This window comes from Microtus oregoni, unplaced genomic scaffold (assembly GCF_018167655.1).
Source record: "Microtus oregoni isolate MIOR12 unplaced genomic scaffold, Mior012 000004F_ref0000308, whole genome shotgun sequence".
Classification (NCBI taxonomy): domain Eukaryota; kingdom Metazoa; phylum Chordata; class Mammalia; order Rodentia; family Cricetidae; genus Microtus; species Microtus oregoni.
In genome coordinates this window covers 63,213,118-63,226,751 of record NW_024543063.1, presented here as the reverse complement: position 1 = coordinate 63,226,751, position 13,634 = coordinate 63,213,118, and positions in this window count along the sequence as shown.

Genomic DNA, 13,634 nt, shown 5'->3' with positions numbered 1-13,634 from the left:
AAGTGGAGAGGCGCGTCCACCAAGTGCAGTGCTGTCTTTCCGGTTCTCTCCTTTCTCCCCCTACTGTCTACTTGGTGCAGGTTGGCTTTTTGGTTTGGTAGGGAAGGCATTTGAGAACTAGGCATGAGGTGGGAGAGAAAGCAGCTGCTGGGGACGGGTAAGCTACTGTGGCAAAGTGCCCTGCAAGTGACATAGACAAAAGAGGGGGTTCTTCCCTTTTTTGTTGTTGTTGTTTTTTGAGACAAGCTTTCTCTGTAGCCTTTGGGAGCCTGTCCTAGACTTGCTTTGTAGACCAGGCTGGTCTTGAACTCACAGAGATCCACCTGCCTCTGCCTCCCAAATGCTGGGATTAAAGGTGCATGCCACTATTGCCCGGCAGTTCTAAATTTTGTATGAAGTTCCAAGTGAGGAGCCAGGAGGGTCATAGGAGTTCATATTTCAGAACAAAGACTTTTAAGAGCTTCCTGACCTTGCTCTCTGCCCAGCCCAGGGTAGAGCTGGGGTTTACTCTGTACAATACGGTGGAAGACATAGAAGGCAGCACAGCTCACACTGCTTAGGGCCATTCGCGCAGTGCCTTGGCTATTTTTCTGTTGTTGTGCTAAATGAAACAGCATGACCAAGGCCACTTGTAGAATAGTTTATTTGGACTTACAGCCAGTTCCAGAGGATTAGCGTTTGTGATGGTGGGGACAGCGCGTGGTGGCTGGTGGTGGCAGGGCAGAAGGATCAGGAAGTAGACAGCCAGCAGTGTGAACCACAAACACAGAACAGATTTGGTGGATCGAGAGTGGCAGGAGGATTTTGGCTCCAAAAGCCCACCTCCAGCAACACACTCCTTTCAGCAAAGTTGCACCTCCTAAACCTCCTTAAGCAGTCTCACCAGATAGGGACCAGGTATTCCCATATGAGGGGACACTAGGGGACGTTCTCATTCACTCATCCCTGCTAGTGAGACCAAAAGGTGTAACCTCACCATGGGGCCGACCATTACCAGACAAGAACAAGACACGACTGGGTGTTGGCAACATCGTCCTCCAGGAGAGGTGTAGGAGCTTAAGGAACTGGAAGAACAGGAATACGGCACCCATGGGCTCTCAATTCTCAGCAGTGTTCACAGGCTGACAGTCACTTGGACACTTCCCATCCAGCCAGTGTTCAGCCATCTAGGCCAGGCAGGTGTCCTCAGGGTCTTTCAAACAACCAAACCCATGAGATCTAGCTGACCTTAGTGAGTCTTCTCTCCTATCCAGTGGACACAATAGAATCAGAGTCGGGGTACAGCTAAAGCCAAGGTCCCCCCCCCCCCCCGCCCAGGCTCCAGCTTCCCACGGCACTATCTAGTTGTCTCTATGATGATGTAGCAGGTCAGTTTCTATCTGGAAGAATCAGGTGACGCTGGGTAGGGTGTTCGCCTTGACAACGGCTGTGCTCGCGGCACCAGAAGCAACAGAAGACTGTGACTTCCAGAAGGTTACCCGGCCTTCTTCATTCACATGTCACTGGTGAACCTTTTGGCCACTTCTGGTACTAACTTCTCCACCGTTGGTGGTGTCTTCTCAACAGCGAGGAGTACAGGCTGGGGAAAATCTGAGTCCTTTAGGCTTTTGTTGGAGGGAATCCCAGGAATGGAGGAAAGGGCCGAGGGTCAGATCTGAGGTTCCTGCCAGAGCCAGAGGCAGAGTGTTCTGCCTCCCGCTCTGAGGATCCCAGAGAAGTCACAATCAGTCTCTAAGTCTCTGTGCCAGGACTGGGCGTGGGGGAAAAAGTCTGACTGCATGCTTAGCCTGTTGGATTGGAAAAGAAAATCAGTTCTGAGTGAGGTGGGGTTGGGGGTACAACAAGTGAAGTCAGCACCCATGCCTGGGGTCCCCAGGCTGTTATTGAGGCCTGTTTAGTTGATCAGGCTTGGGGTTGTCTTTTCTATCTGCGGCACTGGGGACTGAGGATTGAACTCACACATCGCTAAGCTTACCGTGTTGGCCCTGGATTGTGCTTCTTAACCCAAGTTTAAACTCAGGAAAAAAATGTGTATAGGCCTTATGGGCAATGTGTTTCTAAAGGGGAGGTCGTGCATACAGTCTCACCCCAGTAGCCGTTAACTGCATTGCCTCAAGCAAGCTACACAGCTTCTCAGAGACTGTTTCCTCATCTTTGAAGCTGGGATCAAGACTCCTTATAGGGTGGATGAGTTAGTTAAAACAGCAAGCATGTGAAGGGTCTAGGAGCCGAGTGAGCTCTGCATTAGTAAGCATGGAATTTTTTTTTTCTTTTTCAAGACAGGGTTTCTCTGTGTAACTTTGAAGCATGTCCTGGAACTTGCTCTGTAGACCGGGCTGGCCTTGAACTCACAGAGATCCCCCTGCCTCTGTCTCCTACGTGCTGGGATTAAAAGCATGTGGCATCACCGCCCAGCAAGCATGGGGATTGTTAAGCATCTGTTTTCTTCCCTTTCTCTCTCTTAGGTTAAGCCCCCGCGAGGAGGAGATGTACTGCGGGTGAGAAAGTGTGATGGGAAGAGGCCAGGCGGAGTCCCACTGAGGGGAAAACTCACAGTTTGGGGGTTCAAGAGCAAGGAACAAATGACCTGAGGTATTGGTAGCCCCCCACGTTAGCCTTTGGCTGAGGTCCCTGGAATGTGGACGATGGGAGACAAGGCCTATCAAGAGTGAGAGAAAGGCACTCTGGAGACATGCCTGCAGCACCCGGCTCTATCACCTCTACAGATCTGAGGTGAAGGGAAAGACTTTTGTGACAGAGTTTGGGCTAAGCAGGAACAGAATCGCAGTTAGGCAGTCTCGCCCCTGCGGCCAGAGCTCACCCACTGGGGCTCCAGGGTGCCCTCCTTGGAGGGAGGGCTGGAAATCCAGGTGCTAAAGGCTGAAGCTCAAAAACAGGAATGTTTTTTGAAATCCCAGCCCAAGACAAGTCAGAGGTGCACACACCTTTAATCCCAGCACTTGGGAGGCAGAGGTAGATGAATCTCTGTGAGTTCGAAGCCAGCCTAGTCTACTAGTAGAGTTCCAGGACAGCCAAGGCTATACAGAGAAACCCTGTCTCATCCCCCACCCCTCCAAAAGAAGAGAAAGAAATCCCAGTCCAAAGCTGGCGTGGTAGTGCATGCCTGTAATCCCAGCACTCAGAAGGTGAGGCGGGAGGATTGTGAGTTCCAGGTCACCCAGGGCTCCATCTGATATTTTTAAAAGAAAGAGAACAACCAGCGGGAGCCTTTTCCTGGGGAAGAATATTCCTCCACATCAGCATTCCTTAGTTGTCCTTTGTCTGGTTTAGGTCCCCTGAAATCTCCCCTTTCCATGTTAGCATGCCTGTTGGCACCATCTTGTTCAGGTCTTGCTTAGGCAGCCATGTTGATGAGACTTCATGGGTATAGCTTCTGACATTTCTAGGAGACACAATCTCAGAACAAACTTCCTGTTCCTCTCTGGTTCTTAACTCTTTCCGTCCTTCGGCTGTGATCCCTGAGCCTATTAGATGCAGGAGATGTGTTGTAGATGTATCAGTTGGGGCTGGGCTCTGCAAGGTCACTTGCTCTCTGTATTATTAATCTGCTGTGGTTTCTGCAGTGGTCTCCATGTGTTGCAAAGAGACATTTCTTAGATGAGGGATGAGAACTACACCTGTCAGTGGTGCTAGGGCAAATATTTGGAATGTACTTAGGGATTGTGCGGGTTTAGTAAGGGATGGTGGCAGGTTCTCCAAGACCCAAAACTAGTCCCAGGGAGTTGGCTCTTTCCTAAGTAGTCTCCCTGAAACTGTATAATAAACTTGGTCCCTACCAAGTGACCCTTCTCAGGACATACAGTGAGAAGGGTTTTGTTTTTTTAATTTTTCTCTTTTCAAACAGCTGAGCTAAGTAATGAACCTGACTAGAATTGGTGGAGCGCGGGCCTAGGGTGGGGGCTGGGTTTGGAGTTGTTCTGTATGTTTCTCATTTTGGGAGCCAGGCTGCCTGAGCAAAGCCTTTCATGAGAAATAGCAAAAATGCAAGAGGAAGGTGTGGAAGTGTGCGTTGTCTCTTAAGTCCTCGACTTGGAACTGGCACCGTGTCGTTTCTGATTGCACTTATCTGAGCAAATGAATCACGTGCGTGAGTCAAACACACGGGCGTAGAGGAGTCCCTCTGCCCACAGGGAGTCATGAAACAGGTAGAGGAGAAATGCCCTCATCTGCCACACTGGGGTGTTTACTGCAGGGATGCCCGCGTCCAAGCCTCTGAGCAGTTGCCCGCATTCTACAAGCTGCCCTAATGTGTGTATTCCCACACACAAAAGACTGTGGTAGGACAGTGGGACTGGAGGCTTCGGGCAGAAGAATAACATGACCAGTACTGGACTTGCAGGATGGCTGGGAAGTAGGTGTCTGTGGAGCCTGGGAACTTGAACCTTTATCTCCAGCTATGTGACAAACTTCCATAAAATTTAGTGGCTTAAGACACCAACTGATTGTCATCTCTGCTGACCTCAGGCAGGAGTCATTCAGCAGGGCAGCTGTGTACCGTGTGATAGTCTCTCAGATGCAGCCACCTCGAGACTTGCTGGTGCTCAAAATCCGAGGTGACAGGTGCCCATGAAGAGCAGCAGCTGCTGGCTGGCAGAGGGGGCTCAGCTGGATCTAGTGGATGGCAGCCACACAAGACCAAACCTAGCTTGGGTGTGCAGCATGGCAGCTGGGTTCTCAGAGGGGATGCACAGTAAGTGAGCGTTCACTGAAGGAGAAAACAAGAGCGGTGCATCCTCCTGCAGGCTGGACCCAGGCTTTTGCCCAGCCTCACTCCTACCTCCTCTCCCTCAGCCCCTTTCCTGGTCAGAGACAAGGCGGTAGATGAAGGAACCTTGACTTTATCCTTAATCCACTTCCACCTGCTTTACGCCTGTTTCGGCGGGCACTCATCCAGCTGGGCTGCTCTCAGTCCCTCAATCCCAACTTCGTTTAATCACCAATAAAGGTACTCATTTTTCTGTTTTCCCTTTGTTTGTTTGTTTTTGAGATGAGTGAGAATCTTCAAACTGTTCGTGTGACATCTGCTGTCCCCCAGGTCTTACTTCCTGAATTCTGTGCTCACAGGGTCATCACTGACCCAAGGGATTCCTGGGCAGTGGTGGGTAATTTGCTTTAGCTGTTTTAATCAGCCACAGCTGGGCAAGGCAGTGCAGTGGGAGGGGCTGCAGCCTCAGGGGAGATTTAGTCAGAGCGGACGTAGTCATTATACTTGGATCTTTAATATCTCCCTGGACCAGTGGTTCTCAACCTTCCTAATTCTAAGATGCTTTAATACAGTTCCGCACGCTGTGGTGACCCCCAACCATAAAATTATTTTGTTGCTACTTCATAACTAACTTTGCCGCTGTTATAAGTCATAATATAAATATCTGATATGTAGGATGTCTGATATGCAGCCCCCAAAGGGGTCTCAACCCACTTCCCTAGAGCATATGCATTAAAGTCTTGATCCTAACATATAGTGCTACAGGAAAGAGGTGAACCTTCAGGAACTGACTCCTTTTGGGAGGAACTGGGCCACTAGATGCATTCTTCCAACTCACGTTCCTGTAATGGTGCTTTCTTGGGACCATCAGCTCCTGAATAATGACGGAGACTTTTTATTAATTATGAAAGTTTAGCCTTAGCTCAGGCTTATTCCCAAGTAGCTTTTAAAACTTAAATTAACCTGTTTATGTTAATCTGCGTTCTGCCATGTGGTTCATTACCTCTCCTCTGTACTGTACGCCTGACTTCCTCTGCATCTTATTGGCGAATCCCTGGCACCTCCATTTCTTCCCAGAGTTCCTAGCTCTGCCCAGAAGTCCCACTTATCCTCCTGTTTGTCTCTTTATTAAGCCCATCAGAAGATGCCTTAGGCAGGCAAGGAAGGACAGAGACACATTTTCGCACAGTGTGATCCAATATCTGGCAACATGCTCCAGTGACCTACTTCCTCGACCTGGACCCCTATCTCGGAAACTTCCCCAAAAGGGGGATATTGGGATACTGGCTCCTCCTTTCTTTTTGCTTCCGGGCCACTATGAGGTGAGCAAACAGTTTCCTTCACATAGGCTTCTACCAGGGTGCTCTGCCTCATCATAGGCCCAAAGACAACAGAACTAAGTGACTAAAGCCCCTGGAAGAGCAGGCTCTAATACGTCTTTTCTTCTCAGAAGTTGATTTTCTCAGGTACATATTTTGTTACACCAAGGGAAAGTTCACTCTTCAGTTTCCAGGACTGTGACTTCTGTCTGGTGTCTGTGTGAACCTTTGGAGGGAAAGGTGGGTTACAGTGACTCCAGGGGCATCAGGTCAGCAGAGGAGCTGTGTCCCTCACTCAACACCCATGAGGAGACGAAGGATAGATAAGGAGACAGAGGAGGAAGACTTCTCCTGAGAGAACAGAGAACAGATGATGTGGGACATCCTTCTGTATATGTTGCTTTGTTGGTTGATGAAAAAAGCTGTTTTGGCCAATGTCAGCAGAGTGAAGCCAGGTGAGAAATCAGAATAGAGGTAAAGAAAGAGAGAAGGTGGAGCAAGGGAGACACCAAGTAGCTGCTGAAGGAGATGGACCTGCCAGAACCTTAGGAACCTTCCTGGTAGGTCACAACCTTGTGGTGATACACAAATCGAAAGAAATGGGTTAATTTAAGATGCAAGAGCTAGCTAGGAATACGCTAGAGTCATTGGCCACACAGTGTTAAAATTGATATAGTTTCTGTGTGATTATTCGGGTCCGAGCAGTCGGGAAATGAATGAGCAGTCTCCATTTACAAACTGAGCTACAGACTAAGCCAGGGTGAAATGGGATGTGAATAGTCAGGGGAATGTGTAGGGATGGCTTCCATCATCCCCAGACCATTTGCTATCAAAGACTGAATCTCTCTGGAACAGTGGATTTTGTACAGGTAGGACATGCCTTGATAGTACCACCCCTTCAAGGTTTCCTTTGGTTTTGAGAGACTCTGGGCCATGAACTCACATGTTCTGTTCACAGGGACAGAATCCCAAGTCACCATTCTGAAGTCCACTGACCTGGCCTTGGAAGGCAGTCACAGTGTCATACAAATGGTACCAGCTTTGGGGTTAAAGTGACCACAGTCTTACTAAGCTGGCATCCCTTCAGATCTCAGTTGTGTTGTCACCATTACCTAAGGATGGCTAACGCCTGGTTTCACCAGGTCAGGGACTGGCAGAGGCAGTCAGTGGCATGTGTAGGAAAGTCTGCATCCAGTTCAGGCTATTCTTCTCTTCTCAGAAGGGTAGCTCTCGGGCATAGGTGGAAGTCAACACTTCTAGACTGAGTTCCAAGGTCACCATTATGTCACATGATGTCACAAGCTACTTGGAAGCTTCAAGACTCATTTTCCCTATGTGTAAAGTGGGCTGAGTCAAGTTGTGGGGCTATCCCACCACACTCCCCATGCTACCCCTTTGCTTAGGTCACTTTCTCCTTCCCAACTCATACTTGGCTGAGGTGAGACTGCCTATCAGTCTGGTCATAGGGCTGGGTATATCTGGCTCAAGCTGGACCAATTAAATTACTATGGTGATTGGTTTAGGGATGAGCATACAATTCAAACTGGACCAGTCAGAGTTCTTTCCCAGGGTTTCTCTCACAGATGCTGGGGCAGAAGAGTTCTCTTATGCTCAGTGTGTTGGTGCAGGCCTGGAATTCCAACTCTCAGGGGACAGAGGCAGGAGGGTTTGTAATTCAAGGCAAGCCTGGGCTACATGAGACCCCCACCTCAAAAACAAACAAATAAACAAGCCCCAAAAGATCTCTGTTTACACTCTTCTCCAGGTTGTTAGTCTGAAGCTCTCCATCACCTGTCACCCAACACTTGGTCATGTGATCCCATGAAGTTCCTTTTTGCTTGAGCTTGTCTCGCTTCGCTCAAATCTCTTTACCTTACAACCAACAGCTCTCAAAGAAAACATTATTTTTTGATGCTAAATATGATAATAAAGGAATAAGAGTCACTTTTGCTGCAGGCCTGCTGTTTGCCTGGCTCCGTGCCAAGTGCCGGCAGACATCGGCTCCTGATATCAATCCATCTTTCATGTGTGTGCATAGGGGCACTCCCGTTATACCCTATCTCCTTCAGGTAGGATTTGTCTCGGCATTGTCTGGTGAATCTCTGGGTACCTGCAGAAGATGCATGGATGCCCAACGACAGCCCCTCAATGAGACACCTTACAGTGAAGCGTGTGGCATCCACTGGGAACTGAGTGGGGGGTCAGTGCAGGACTATCCCCCTCCCCCTTGCACCTGTTATTCTTTAAATTAAAATATATATATTTATGTGCATGAGCATTTTGATTGTATGTCTGTCTGTGCACCACATGTGTGCAGTGCCTGTAAAGGCAGAAGAGAATGTAGGAGATCCTGGAAGTGGAGTTACAGATGGTTGTGAACTGCCTTGTAGATGGTAGGAATTGAACTCGGATCTTTGGGAAGAGCAGCCAGTGCTCTTAACTGCCGAGCCATCTCTCCAGTCCCTGATGTGATCTTAACATTTTTTTTTTTTACATTACATTTTTACTACTTGGTGTGGGGGGTAGGGTGGGGCATGGGCATGCCTTAGTGCTTATGGAGGTCAGAGGACAATTTTATGGAATCAGTTTTCTTTTTCTACCACGTAGGTCCTGGTGACTGAATTTGGGTGGTCGTGCTTACTCAAGCACCTTTATCCACTGAGCCGTCTCACCTATTGCTATTGTTATAGCTAGCTCCAGAGTCTCTTCCTGTGTGTGGAGGGAGGGAGGGAGTGGTGGGGAGCTTTCTGCTTCTGCTGAGACACCTGGAGTGGCGGTGAGGCCTCCTCTGGGATCCCACTGGCTGGTGCAGAAAGAAGGGACAGGTGTGTCTGAGGGTGGTCAGGAGCCAGGAGCTGGAGTAGCTAAGGAAGAATGGCGGAGAAAGAACTCAGACTCGGGAGTTAGGCACTGACCTCAGGGAGATTCTATTATCTCAAAATAAATAAATAAAAATAAGAGGGAAAATAGAAAAATGAGTACTTTTATTGATGATTAAGGAAAGTGGGGATTGAGGGGCTGAGAGTAGCTCAGTTGGACGAGTGCCTGCCTAAGCCAGCTACAAACAGGTGGAAGTGGATTAAGATAAAGTTGAGGCTCCTTTGCCTACTGCCTGGTTTCTGACCAGGGAAGTTGGTGAGGAAGAAGTGGCCTCGTCCCATGCATCATTCAAGGTAGTCAGTTCGGCTTCGTGGATAAGGGGACTGGCTTCAGAAAGCAAAGGGAAGAGAAGAGATGGAGTGGGGGTTGGGCCAAACACTCTTGCCACTCGCCCCTCAGAGTAGTCAAAGATGCTACTGGATGCTCTAGGATCTCAGGAGCACAGGAGGCTCTGGGGACAGTAGAGCTCAGCAAAGGTCCCTGGCCTCACAGAACACCTGTGGTCCAGAAACACCCATGCTCCAGTGGTCAGCTCAGGGGCTTTGAGTCCTGAGACAGTATGCCCATCAGTGATCTCTAGTCCAGGAGGAGAGAATTTCAGTTCTGACATTTTATTGTTTGTTTATTTCAGTGTCTTGAGCAGCCCAGGCTACCTTAAACTTACTCTGTAGATGAAGATGACCTTGGACATCAGATTCCCCTGCATCTACTTCCTGCGTGCTGAGACAACAGGTGTATGCTACCACACTCAGTTTGCGTGGCACTGACAGCCTTGGGTGATGCATGCGACAAGGCCATCTTTACCTCAGCAACCTCCCTGGTTGGAAACCAGGCAGTAGATGAAGGAGCCTTGGCCTTTAACCTTAAGCCACTTCAACCTGCTTAAGGTCTAGCAGCCAGCAGGCAGTTCCTACCCATCTCATGTCATGGTGTCTGGGAGTGTGCCACTTCGCTTCTGTGTCACAAATGCTACCAGAAAAGTCGGTTATGCTGCCAGTGAGCTCTGGAAGAAGCTGGTCTGATACCCGAAGAAAGACAGAGCTGCTGAGGGTCGGGGATGGGCATGTATGGGAGAGATGGGCTTGGCTCTATTGCAAGTCATGGAAGTATAATGATGTGCCAACGGTAAGGTTGCTAGCTCCTACTGTGGCCTGCTGAGCAGGTCGTGGGGGATGCTTCAGATAAAGTGAGTGTACCGCACAGCTTGGGAGTGAGGACAGGCACACGGGCAGCAGCCCTCTGTGCAATAGTCCCGGGGATGCTCAGTTCATAGCCTAGCAGTAAGTCTGGGAAGATGACTGTAGAGTTCCACTCACAGCTGAGGAGACTGAGGGCCAATGAATGAGCGGCAAGCGCTACTATCTCTCACCTTCTCTGCACCTAACATCCATGGCAGGAAGGTCTGGGCAAGTGAGGAATACATTTTCTGTGTTAGGAAGAGGGATGGCCGGGGCACCTCTCCTTTCTGGACTAAGCCCAGGCTTTGTGCTTACCTTGATAAATGCTCAATTTGTTGTAATCTGTCTGTTCTGCCACAGGGTTGGCAGCTCTGGTTCTGTAGAGCACATATCGTATAAATTCCAGGAGTTAGATGCCACAAACCTGGCTGTGCTAATTAGCTCTTACATCATACTTGAGAATAAAATAAATAAGAATTAAAGCAGGAGATTCATTTGGCTCATGATTCAAAAGGCTTGGATCTATGATGACTTGGCTCTGTTGTCTCCGAATCTGCTGTGAAACAGGACACCATGGTGCAGAGGGTGTGGAAGAGGAACTGCAGTCCTGGTGGCCAGGAAGGATGCACAGTAGAGAGATCCCCCAAGAGCACATTGTTGGTGACCTACTGCCCTCCAACAGTTGAGTACCTTGCCTTTAAGATTTGAACCTTGGGAGCACCCCATATGCTACCAGAACACAGGGTACCTGGCCTTTCAGCCCAGGACAGTAGACAGTGGCAGCCAACCACAGGCTTGGCCAGCTAACAGTGGGGTTGAAGTCTGCTCTTGGCTAGTTTCCTCAGACATCCCATCATTTACCCCTCACCCATTTCCTCATCCACAAAGCAGAGGGGTACTATCATCTCATCTCTCCTGGGGTTTCCTTGATCACCATCCACGTGCAGACCACTGGACAGGACCTCCATGCCTGGAAAGGCAGCTTCCCATGCTTCCATCTCCATATCAGATTCATTACCCTCCGTGTCCGGCTCTTCCTGGCACATGGGACCAGGTGCCATCTGCCAAGGGCCTGGTAGGGTCATTCTGAGGACAGCAAGGACTCCTGGGAGATGGGTAAGCAGGCAGTTGTTTCTTTCCTCTGGCTTTCTGCTCCATCCCTCCTGGTCCTCATGTTTTTCCATTGGGATGAGCTCAGGGAGGAGCTGGTGACCACGGACCATGCAGCAGGCCATAGGGATCATTGTCTCTCACCACTGATTCCTTTTCTTTTAAGACAGGGTTTTTTACCTTATAGCCCGGGCTGGTCTTGACTTTATGATTCTCCTAACTTAGTCTTCCAAGTGCTAAATTACAGGCATCACCATATCTGGTCACATTTTAAAGAAATGTAGTCACCAAAAGTTTTTTAATTTGCAAATTGTACCTGTAAAGTGTGGCAGTGCCATCTCCTTATGCTGGGCATGACTCTTATTTGCCCCCAAGTCTACTTGGTTCCTCTCCTAGGGTGAACCCAGGCTAGACCTGCTGATGGCTGCCTCACTGGCTGGGCAGTTAATAACTGTGTCAGGCAGGCTTTGCCTCAGCAATGGGCGTCCGTCACCAGTCTACAGAGTGCCCCCTCCATGTGCACACTGGAGTACCATCTCCAGACTTTCTCTTTCTTGCTTCCCTGAGCCAGCCAGGCTGCTGCCCTGCTTTGGGACGCAAACATACACGTTATTAGAAGCCCAGATCAAAGGCGGCACCCCACTGCCTGCCTCTCAATGGACCCTTTGTGCAGAAGGAAGCCAGTGAGTGTTAGGATCCAAGGAGACAGGGAGGGGTGGAGGGGCTCTGCACAAAGATACTTGTCACTCGGCGAAGTCTTCGGAAGATGATGTTAAAAAGGCGCCAGGTGGAGGCCGGGCGGCTTGCTGCTGGGAGGTGCAGATGGACAGTCCTTGCCTCTGGTCCCTTAGGGTTTCCCAGGCGAGAGATGACCGTGCTCTGGAGCAGGAGCGTCAGCCTCCATCTGCTCTCCTGCCCTTGCTGAGCCGCTGTGACAGCAGTCCAGGATGGCACAGTCAGATGAAGCAAAGCGATGGTGGAGGAGTCTGGAGATGCTGAGGGGCAAGAGTGCCTGGCATCCCCTCTGGCCAGGTGGGCTTTTCCTTTCTGCCATTCATTCCATGGCAAACTCACTCTGTGCCAGGCCAGACATGGTGTGAGGTGGGCGCAGAGGGGATGAGGTTGGATCAGGACCCCCATGGCAGTAGGATGCTGGGTATCACAGGGAGCTGCCCTCCTCCCCATCTGTCCCTTGCCAAATGCTGAGGTCACACACAGGTTCTCATCTATTTCTATGGAGGACAGAACAAAGCATTGCTTTGAGAGCTCAGCTCTTCTTAGAGCTTGTCTGCCAAGGATGCTGAGGAGGCCAGGGGTGTGTGTGGAGAGCAGGTTTGGGAAGGGTCACCAGGATTGGACTCCGTAAGGACCGAGGGAGGGCTGAGAAGCTGCCATGTGTGCCAAGGCTAGGAGATGGGAAGAATGGATGAGAGGGTGAGCAGTGACTTGCAGCCCCAGGTTCTGTTCCTGGCTGTCTTTTCTCTGTCCCTGTCCACTCACTCCCCAGGGATCTCTACAGGCTAGGGTCTTGCTTTATGACACCTGCTAGCAGAAGGCAAGGTGGCTTGCACCTGAACTCTGTAGTCCCAGCTGTCTGTCTGTCGATCCCTGGACTCAGACACCTCCTAGTTCTCTCAGAATAGTTTGCTCCTAACAGACCCTTCCTCAGTCTGAGCCTGCTACCAGCTCCACTGTGCACATCCCATCCATCACTCACTGGCAACCCCATTCATCCAGTTGCTCAGTCTCTAACTTTTGAATCTTCCTTAATACGTTTCTCCTCTTTCTCTCTCCCCAGGTCTTTTACGTTAGTTGATCTTGTGGCCTCTAACTTCCCAGAATGTTTAGCATCCCATTTCTTCTATCTCCATGGCTATTGCTTTGGTCTAAGCTACCATCGCCTTTGGGCCTGACCTCTTGCTGTCACCCCTCAATCTAACTCCTCTCAAGTGGCTGCTGTCTTGTTGGAGTAAAGCTAACGTCCTTGCTGTGGCCCGTAAATGTCTTGTGATCTTCCTCTGTCCCCTTCAATTTTGTATTCCTGACTTCAGAGCCTATGCCCCCTCTTTGTTAGTTATCCCCAAGTGTTCCCAGTCTGTTGTGACTTCAGGGCCTTTGTATGTGTTGAAATCTGGTTTCTCAATCTCTTGTCCTCTGTTGGGTACAGAATTAGAGGAGACAATGAGATGCATATAGGGAGGCTCAGGGGAAACCAGGGGATGCCATGGGATAGAGGATGTTGTCCTCTTTGAGCACGGAAGCTTTATAAATATGTATTCATCCATCATTATTCTGTGGGATCATCAGGGTTGTGTGACTACTGTTTTACTCACCAAGATATCCCACTGGCCTAAGGGTCTGATTTTTTTTTGTCCACTTTGACCTGTCTACATAGACTCATGAGGCATGTCCTGGCATGAC